The sequence below is a fragment of the Tamandua tetradactyla genome, chromosome 22 (assembly GCF_023851605.1).
Source record: "Tamandua tetradactyla isolate mTamTet1 chromosome 22, mTamTet1.pri, whole genome shotgun sequence".
Lineage (NCBI taxonomy): Eukaryota > Metazoa > Chordata > Mammalia > Pilosa > Myrmecophagidae > Tamandua > Tamandua tetradactyla.
Genome location: NC_135348.1, coordinates 15,313,622 through 15,323,972, shown reverse-complemented (window position 1 = coordinate 15,323,972; position 10,351 = coordinate 15,313,622). Strand labels below are relative to the sequence as shown.

Genomic DNA, 10,351 nt, shown 5'->3' with positions numbered 1-10,351 from the left:
TTTCCCAAATGTGTGCTTTTCAGTTGTAAAGGCAGGCCTTATGTCTGCTTAGTCCTTTCCTCTCATATTCATTTTCCTGGCTCTGCTAATTGACTGGTTAACATAGTGTCCCCAGAATTCAGCCAGGGGCACTTCATTTTACTGGGGAAAGGAAACAACTTAGACCATTCAGTGTAGAGAGCTTCTGGCCTGCCTTGATAGGTATTAGGGTATACAAATATTTGCTTAACTCTTCTGGCAAACACATGAGTATGCAATGTTCACTGTTAGAGAGCAATAGTACAAATAAGTCACCGGAAAGCTCTTTGAATGCATCTGGTTCAAAGCAGAAGATTGCTAGTAGACTTTAATGTTCTTGAGATCGTATGCTATATTGGAAAAGATCTTTGCACTCCCACCCCCACGTCCTGCCTTGTATAGACCTGAAGCTTGATTCATCTTTGTTGAAAGAATGCTGAATGAGTTGTCAAATTTATATTTACATACAGTTTCTATTAAAAATGAGTTCCCAGCAAATCCTAAGGTAAACCACATCCTATAGTTAATAGAACCATAATAATGAAAGTCTTTCATCTGCTGTAACAAAGGAACCAGACACACACACACACACACACACACACACACACACACACACACACATACACAATGGGCGCCCACACTAAGTAAATAAGGGTAGGTGACTAGGAAGCCGATATAGCTTGTTTTCCACCTAGACAAGTTTGGGTGCAGAGAAAAGGGGAAGAAGGACCAATTGGGAGCTCTTATGCTGCAAAACTATGGACACTGGGCACTCAGTCTATCTCTCCTTACCTCAGGCAACTTTCTAAAGTCCCTGGGAATAAAATCCTGGCCGAAGGCACAGGTTGGCCCAGTGAGTCCCTTTCAACTCTAAGGAGCAGTGGCTATTGGTCTGACAGTCCAGTTTAGAAGCCTAGCCCAGCCACTAGCTAGCTATGCAACATGGCGAAGTGGCTCAGCCTTCTTCCGTCTCATTTCCTCAGCATAAAAATCAAGCTGATAATACTACTATTATATTATTTTCTGGGCAAAAGAAGCCCTGTAAAGCATTTAGCTCAGTGCTTGGCAGGCAGAAAGCATTTGGCAATTGTAAGCTAGTGCTATGGTCTGTTGTTATGGAACTGGGCTTTTTATCTGTCACCCCACAAAGGTGTAACCGCATCTCATAAAGGAAGGATTCTGCACGAGGTGCTGGGACTGGCACAAGAAAAGAAAGGGTCTTACCCTTAAAGAGCATGGAGTTTATATTCAGAAGTCAAATACTAAGAATCCCGAGATCTTGGGTGGGTAAGTGTCTTCCCTTTTCTCCCCCAATCTGCGCCACCATTTCCATGTCCGTCCAAAGAGGCTCACACCCACCAGAATGGCCATTATCAACAAAACAGAAAATGACAAGTGCTGGAGAGGATGCGGAGAAAGAGGCACACTTATCCACTGTTGGTGGGAATGTCAAATGGTGCAACCACTGTGGAAGGCAGTTTGGCGGTTCCTCAAAAAGCTGAATATAGAATTGCCATATGACCATTGCTGGGTATCTACTCAAAGGACTTAAGGGCAAAGACACAAACGGACATTTGCACACCAATGTTTATAGCAGCGTTATTTACAATTGCAAAGAGATGGAAACAGCCAAAATGTCCATCAACAGAAGAATGGCTAAACAAACTGTGGTATGTACATACGATGGAATATTATGCATCTTTAAGACAGGATAAACTTATGAAGCATGTAATAACATGGATGGACCTAGAGAACATTATGCTGAGTGAGTCCAGCCAAAAACTAAAGGACAAATACTGTATGGTTCCACTGATGTGAACGGACATTCGAGAATAAACTTGGAATATGTAATTGGTAACAGAGTCCAGCAGGAGTTAGAAACAGGGTAAGATAATGGGTAATTGGAGCTGAAAGGATACAGACTGTGCAACAGGACTAGATACAAAAACTCAAAAATGGACAGCACAATAATACCTAACTGTAAAGTAATCATGTTAAAACACTGAATGAAACTGCATCTGAGCTATAGGTTTTTTTTTGTTTGTTTGTTTGTTTTTTACTATTATTATTACTTTTATTTCTTTTCTCTATATTAACATTCTATATCTTTTTCTGTTGTGTTGCTAGTTCTTCTAAACCGATGCAAATGTACTAAGAAACGATGATCATGCATCTATGTGATGATGTTAAGAATTACTGATTGCATATGTAGAATGGCATGATTTCTAAATGTTGTGTTAATTTCTTTTTTTCCGTTAATTAATAAAAAAAAAAAAAGAAAGGCTCTGAGAAAATAAAATAAAAAAAAAAAAAAAAAAAGAGGCTAGAAATTTAAGGGACCTTCCAAGCCTACATGCCCATGATTCTCAATGTTGGCTTGAAGTCAGTTGCAGAAGGAAAGAATAATTAGGCACTACCCCGGGAAACATAGGAAGGTTTGTATTAACAGATTTGGTGTAAAAATAGCGCCACTTCAAAATTTTAAGTTCTTCGAATTGTAGTTTTCATCACATCTGATGAAATGTGAAAAGAGAGTTGTGTTATGTATAGACTTTGTATAATGGCCTTCTATCTTAAGCAGCAAATCAATTACTTCTTAGCTTTTATTGCCAAGGAGAGGAAAATATATTATTATTCATTTTAGCCTTTCCCTTATCGATTTTAGGAGTATAGTGATAGTTCTTCAAGGAAAAACTGATTATTTTCAATCTTTCATTACAAAAGACCCATACCACATTACAGAAGATTAAAATGAGGGGAAAAACCAGGGGATAAATAAGCCTACCATACTTCTCTGCCACTCTTTGTGGTTGAGTGTTCTACATCCATTTTTCTTATGCATATTTTCACAGCGAATACTGCATTTTCCACTAAATATAAAATTAGCATTTATAGTGTTACTACACAGAGTTCATAATGATTTTTAATTGTAAAATGATATCCCATAAGACATATCCTGGTTTATATTACCATTTCCCAACTCTTGTCAAGAGGCAGTGAAGCACACTGAACATGGGATTTAGGTCGAGAGGCCCCACCATTTGCTAGCAAGGTGGCCTCAGGCAAGTCTCAATGTCCTCATCTATGAAATTATGGGCTGTTTGAGTACCTATCTCATCAGGTCTTTGGGACAATTAAATGAGATCATTTATGTAGGAGCCTCAGCCAGTGTGTGAAACACAGTAGGGCACAGACATTAGCATTTTCCAATCCGGTGACCAATTTCCAATCTGATGGCTGATCTGACTTTCATAAGCATCCTGCAAGAAAATACACGTAAAATATCAGTTCAGGTCATTTCATTCGCTTCCTCATTTACAGAGTGAGGTGGTCTGACTATAAAGTATGAACTCGAAGGCCCCTTCTACCTCTAACGCTCCAGGATGCTTGGTTTTTACTAAAAGTAGCTATAACCACTGCACGGAACTGACCTAGGAAACCTTCGGCCTTCCTCACAATGAAAGGGCCTGAGGGCTTGTGCACATTGCTTTCTCTTTTTGTTCAGAAAAACATTTGACATTTGTTCCATTGCTTTCTTTCCAAAGGCCCCTTGTGCTTTGGTGTGTTTGCTTCTCAGATCTCCATCTTACAAATGGGTTCAGCAGCCAGTGAGCTCACCGAGCTGTTACTTGTCCATTTTCGCATTTCTAATGCTGCATCGCTGCTCTGATCATCTTCCTATGTGGTCATTTAAGAAAGATAAAGGCCACTGCAAATCTCAGTAGAACAGGCATTGCCCTTAGTTTCCAAGAGACAAAGAAGATCTCTCCAATCCCTCTTGCTCTTAACACCACCTGTTTTAATCTCCCTCTAGCCTCCCAAGAGGAGTTTTAAGTTTTTAAAAAACATCCATGGTTACCAGAATGGCTGGATGGGTGCCCTCCCCAATACATACTGTTACCATTGGCATTCAGACTTCTCAGAGCCCAAAACAGGTGCCAAAAGGAGCTGAACTGACCTCATGTTAGACTCAGGGCTTACAGCAAGGAAATAATGTTGTCATTAGCCTATAAGTGACACTCACAAGAGCCTCCACCTGCCCCCTCGGGCATCTTGTTCCCAGGAAATTTCTGTGGAATCAGCCTTTCCATCCACTCACCCACAATACCTCCCCTGCACCCACATTATTACATTAGAAAGAGAACATGGGATGGAGGTGACGCCTGGCACAGGTGAGCGCCCACGGGGAGGCGGAGGTGAGGCTAAGTCTGCAGGCTTTGGTTCAGAATCCCTGGGTGTGAATCCTTGCACTGTCCTTACTGTGTGATGTTCAATAAGCTGCTTAACCTCTCTGTGCCTCAATTTCCAAAATGGGAATAATAGCAAAGCTTCTCTTATAAGAGAGAATTAAATGAGTCCATGCATGTAAAATACAGAACAGAACTGGCACCTAAAAAAAGGTTCAATAAGTAGCAGCTCCCGCCATGTATGACCAATGATTATTTGTTAAATGAATGATTCTGATCGTCACTTCAAAGGAGAGCTGGTGATAGGGCAAAAAGCTTGGGTTCCAGACACAGATCTGAGTTGGAATCCCACTTCCCATTTGTGTCCTCATCTGTTAGGCAGGAATAATTTATCTACTTCAGAAGTTTACTACGAGGACTAAATGGGAGGACATATGTTAAGAACTTAATACGAGCCTGGCATAGCATAGGCTTCCAATGATGTGAGCTCCTGACTGGGCCCAGCCTTTGGGAGCCAGACTCTCCCATAGGTTTTTAGAGCACATTTCATTTGCTCCTGAGCTTGCTTTGCTGCTGCCAACCTGGTCTTAGCAGTTCCTGGGACTTGGGTCATCCAGGCCACTGTAACAATCTCTATTTTCCACTAGCATCACCCTCCAGGTAGAGTTATGCCTGCCACCTGCCACCTGCCACCTGCCACCTGCCACCAGCCACCTGCAGTCTGCATATTTTGGGTTGCCACTGCAGGTTCCTAGGGCCTTGGCTGCTTTGCTCTTTTACAAACCAACCACCGAGAATCCTTCTGGCTGCCTTCCCCTTCCTCCCTCTCAGAGGCAGTCTGGCTTCCCTCTACCACTGAGAGACAAAACCTGTTCTCTCAAAGCCAAAGGGGTTCTCCTCTCTGTCCTCTTTCTGTGCGCTTCTGGGGAGGTTTGGTGCTCTGGAACAATCTTTCCTTCCTGGGGCTGTTTCTTCCAGTGTCTTCTCCTCCAACCTCTACTTTGTTGCCTTTTCCCGGAAAGGTCATCTCCCCCACCTCAAAAATGCTTTCCCCATACTCCACCCCCTTCCTACCTCCCCAGGCCAGCCTTCAGGGTGCAGTTTATGTCCCATCATTCTCACAAAGACTCCCAGGTCTCTCCAGGCTCTAGAGAGCTCTCTCCTCGGAATTTCCAGAAGAATTTCTCTCCATATGGCTCATTAGATCCTCAGAGAGATGGCTGCAGTGTAAGTTTTTCTGTGTGAGGGCTTCTCTGTTCCTCAAGTTTGCTAGTTCCTTGAGGGCAAATGCAGAACTTTCTCTATAAGAGGGGCTCTGGAATATTTACCTTTAAACAGATATATTATGGATGCTTTCATCTGTTGAGTGATGCCAGGCCATCTATTTCAAGCCATCTATCTCTAGCTATCCATCATCTATCTATCACTTTCCATTTATATTTGAGCAAAATGAGACTCAAGGAGAAAAGGGAACTTGACCAAACCTAAGCAACTAGAAAGAAAGAGGGCCTGGGATTGCAACTCAAACATATTCCCCAGGCCTATGTATAAACAAGTAGTTTCTAGATTTTGTTTGGTGTAACCCTACCAGGAAATATGTGTATCTTTATTAGTTTGTCTCAGTTACATTTATTTATCACAGTATTAATATATTATGTACATTATAACACATACACTACTAAAATAGAAAGTAAAGGGTAATATAACCCTAAGTCCAGAGTATGGTCTCTAAATACCTTTTCCCACACAAAGGAACTGGGGCTTCTAAGCTAAGTGACTGATTCTCAGTCTGGGGGACGGAAAAATCTAAGATCTAAGATATACATATATCTTAAATATAAGATACAAAATATAAGGTAAGCCTGGAACATCTTGTCATACAGAAAGCAAGGAAGCTATCAGTTATTACTGGAGTTATAGCCAAAGGACTTAGGAACCAATTGCATAAGTTTTCATTGGCCAAAAATGGGACATTTCTGAGTATTAAGATATCAACTGCAATGTGTTAAACCACAGAATATATATTGAAATTCATATATCATAATAATACTGTTAAAATATCTTGGCAATCACTTTTGGACAATACTAGCTGACCAAGTCATGACTGATAAAGAAAAAGAAGCATTTATTCTGTCTGCCCTTAAGAATTGTGCTTCAGGGTTAACAAATAGTTCATGAGAAGATTGGTTTTATGGAAGCCTTCCCGCTAAAAGTGAAAAGGGAAATAATTAGAATATCACACTTTGTAACTACTAGCAAATTAAAGAATTTGGCAATGATCATTCAAGATGACTGCTATCACAAGAAGACATTATATACTCCCAACAGATGTCCATGACACAATCAAGGAAGTGTTCTTGCCAAAGATATTTAACTGGAACCCAAGTGAGCCTTTTGATTTTCCATTAATAGGAAATACGGCGGATGGAGGCACATGACAAATGATACTATGGGAACATCATCACTAAAGTCCAGCCTGAAGGGCAGGCAATGATGGCTCAGTGGCAGAATTCTTGCCTGCCATACTGGAGACCCAGGTTCGATTCCCCATGCCTGCTTATGCAAAAAAAAAAAAAAAAAACAAAAAAAACCCGGTCTGAAGAAAATTAAGCTGGTAAAATAATCCACTTCTTCAACATCAACAGCAACCACAATATACAGATAATTGCAAGAAAAGGGAGGTAAGAGAGAGAAATGGAGAGGGGGACCAAAAGCCATGAGAGAAATATTTATCCATTGCAATGAATGGACTTCCTTTGGGCCCAAATTCAAACGGTAAAAAAAAAAATTATATATATATATTTTTATTTATAGGACAATTGGGGACTTGTGAACACTCATTGGATAGTTATATTGAAGTTATATGCTGATCTTTCTAAGGCATAATGATAGCATTGCAGTTATGTTTTTTAAAAAGGAAGGGCTTATTTCCTAGATTCATATGTTGAAATGTTTATAGAAGTAATGATATAGAATCCAAGATTGGCTTAAAATAATGTGGGAGGTGGAGTGGGGCACTGTGCAGGTAAATAGAGGAAACAAATATGGCCATGGATTGATCACCTAAATATTTGAAGTTAGATGATGGGTACATGGGAGATTCATTATATTATACTCTCTCTCCCTTATATAAATTTTCTATAATAAAATTTTTTTTAATGAGGACATAAAAATAAATGTAGGAGGGTGCATGGGTGGTTCAGTGGTAGAATGCTCTCTTTTCATGCAGGAGACCCGGGTTCGATTCCCGGACCATGCACCACCACCCCCCAAAAACACAAAACTATAGAAAAATAAATGTAAACGTTTTATTTTTTCTCCACTTCCGATAGATTGTTTGGGATGTGGATGTGATAACTGCTTTGGAGACCAAGGCTCCAGGCCACTGTGCAGAGCTGCCTCTCAATGCTGGGCCACCGGGGGACTGTCAGATGTGACAGGAACCAAGGTCTGCACCACATCTGAAGGCTTGAGAGAAAGCAATGTGCCAGACCACTTTGCCAAATCAGCAGTGCTTGAAGCCTCGCCATCGAGAATTCCTTACGCTACCCACTCTCTTTTTATGAAATTTTTTTTTTTGGGGGGTGCATGGTCTGGGAATCGAACCCGAGTCTCCCACATGAAAGGTGAGCATTTCACCACTGAACCATCTGAGCATCCAACCCACTTCCTTTTCATAACAACGCAAGGAATCTGTTTCTCAAGATTGTTTCAGAAGGAAAGATGCACATGGTTTAAAGAAGAAAACAAATCAGGTGTCTAAGAAAAAGGAAAAAGACAGAGCCCTCCATCAAGAAATAACAACTCTGCCAGCTTCCTTGGGCTGTGAAATAATGCCGTTGGCAAGGAGATAAGGGTGTTCTATCACAGTCTCAGTAAACTTTCTCTCCCCTGGGCAGTATTTTATAGTTACTGCTTCTACGCCCCACTGGCACAGGCATAATTTATTGTTTGTTTACATGTCTCACTTACTCTGCTAGGTGGACGCCCAGTGATGCATTATTACTGAGAGTATCGGAGTGTGTGTGTGTGTGTGTGTGCGCGTGTGTATGAAAGACTCAAGGAGATCTGACCTTCAACTTTTCATAGCACAAACTGGCCCCTTCATTATAGGAGTCTCCTGTGTTCTTGGCATAGATCCAGTGTGTCCTGTGTCCCCACTGACTCACCTCTTTCTCTGAGCAGGAGTAGGACAGTCCCACGGAGGTTTGGGCTTCTCCACCTGCTCAAGTTCAACTTCCATATTCCCTCTTTTGAAGGTGATTCTCATATAAAGATGAAATCTCCCCACCCCCATTTCTGTGCAGAATGTCATGATTTACACAGCACTTCCTAGAGACAATCATTTGAAGGAATTAGAGCTGATATTATGGTTAACTGCCCTTTATCTCTATATGAGACTCAGAGAGGCTAGATGTGTGCAAGAGAGGAGTCAAGTTAGGATGCGCCCGGAGGTAATGAGAGGGACATGGCCAGACCTTGGACAAATCACTAAATGCTCAGGTTCTCCACCCACTCAAAGATGGAAGGGATTGAACTTCCTGCACAGGGTTGTCAACGAAATAAGATTATTTTAAATGCTCAGCAGAATGACTGGCATACATGTGCAATAAATGTCACCAACACTGGTGCTCTTTTCAAAGCATTGTGTCTAGAAAGGCTTTGGGGCTTTGTAATATTAATAATAATCATGATGCTGTAACTTACCGTGTTCCAGACAATGTTTGAAATCCTTTATGTGTATTAACATATTTATTCCTCACCACACACCTATGTGGTCAATATATACTACAGCTCCTATTTTACGCATGAAGACACAGAGGTTATTAGGTTTATGTCATCTGACACCTTCCGTGCCTTTTTTAACGTATCAATGCAAAGCTGAGGTATTTCCTCACTCTGGCATCTTTTCTGCGGTCTTTCAGGCAACATGAAACTGTGACCACTGGGTCATGTTCTCCAAAGTCCCCCATCAGCACTTGCTGAGAGCTCCCTGCCTCCTAGCGATCCTGACTTCAACACCAGGTGCTCTTTTGGGATGAAACCAGGTCCTGGGGGATTAAGTCTTGCCCAAATCCACACTGTGAGCTGGAATTAAAAACCAGGCCAAAAGTCAAGGTTGCGCCCTCACTCCCTCCCCTCCCTGTCCCTGAGCTGCCTGGTCCAGGGGGCTTCGGCAGGTCTAGACTATCGCACTGAGCTGCCACGCACCTCGGGACCAGAGGGACAGAAACACTCCATAGGAGGCACGTGAAAGCCCAGAGGGTGACTGAGCCAGGGAGAAAGCTCCTGGCTTCCCTCCCGGGGAGCTCAACCCACAGGGAAGGGCCTAGAATTTAATCCTCAGCGTTCCAGCCAGGGTTCCTGTGACATAATAAAGCCCAACGAGGCATCTCGAGTGACTTGGTCAGCAGAACCCCTTGAGGGATTTTCTATAGATAGCCAGGGTGTGTCTCAGGTTCTGTCCTCTCTGCAGGAGGAAAGTTCTTTTATGCCTGGGCTGGGCAATGCCGCGTGCAGCAGGTGGGTGGCGTGGGGTGGGTCAGGCGCTAAGCCCAGAGCCCTTTGAAAGGGGAGGGGGCTGCAGGGGAGCTCAGGCTGGGAGAGGGAATTCCAACTATGGAGATTCAGAGAAAACTATTTGGTTACTTGCTCTCGCTGACCCCACCCCACCTTGGGACGCGGCTGCAGGGAGATGTCCCAAATACTGAGCTCGCCGCAGCCTTTGATGCTGGCTTTGAAAAGATTCCACGGCATGAGCCAGGCTTTCTTTTGGGGAGAGAGACGTGTTTGGAATGTTCGTGTGCCCGGCCTGTGATTGGAGGTTTGGGGTTTCAGAGTTCCTTAATTTGCATGACCACACAGCATGCTTATTACTTTCCACAATAGAGGGTTGGAATTTGAAACTCTGTCTGTTTACCTTCCAGATTCCAAACAAGCAACATTCCTTTCAATGTCACATAAATACTGACATGGTAGCATAGAATCCCTATCATTAGTAATATTTTTTTCATCCTGTCTGCTGGCGAATAGGGGTTCTCAGAAACCATGCATATATTTTACATAAGATAATAGCTAAGCTGCCAAGGGCTTTAACAATATAATTTCATCATGGGATTCTGGGACCTTTGGTTTATGCTGCCATC

General features: G+C 42.3%; 1 long non-coding RNA gene across 3 annotated transcripts; it reads right to left on the bottom strand.

Moving 5' to 3' along the window:
* Positions 1 to 2,929: 2,929 nt before the first annotated feature.
* On the bottom strand, positions 2,930 to 9,988 carry LOC143666052 (uncharacterized). Of its 3 annotated transcripts, none has more exons than XR_013167335.1 (4): positions 9,879 to 9,988; positions 8,913 to 9,293; positions 8,375 to 8,537; positions 2,930 to 3,278 (listed from the first exon to the last, which is right to left on the bottom strand). It is a non-coding gene; the product is annotated as an uncharacterized LOC143666052 (long non-coding RNA). The 3 variants fall into 3 exon arrangements; XR_013167336.1 differs by lacking the exon at positions 9,879 to 9,988 and adding an exon at positions 9,417 to 9,534; XR_013167334.1 differs by lacking the exon at positions 9,879 to 9,988 and having other exon boundaries at positions 8,913 to 9,534.
* Positions 9,989 to 10,351: the final 363 nt, after the last annotated feature.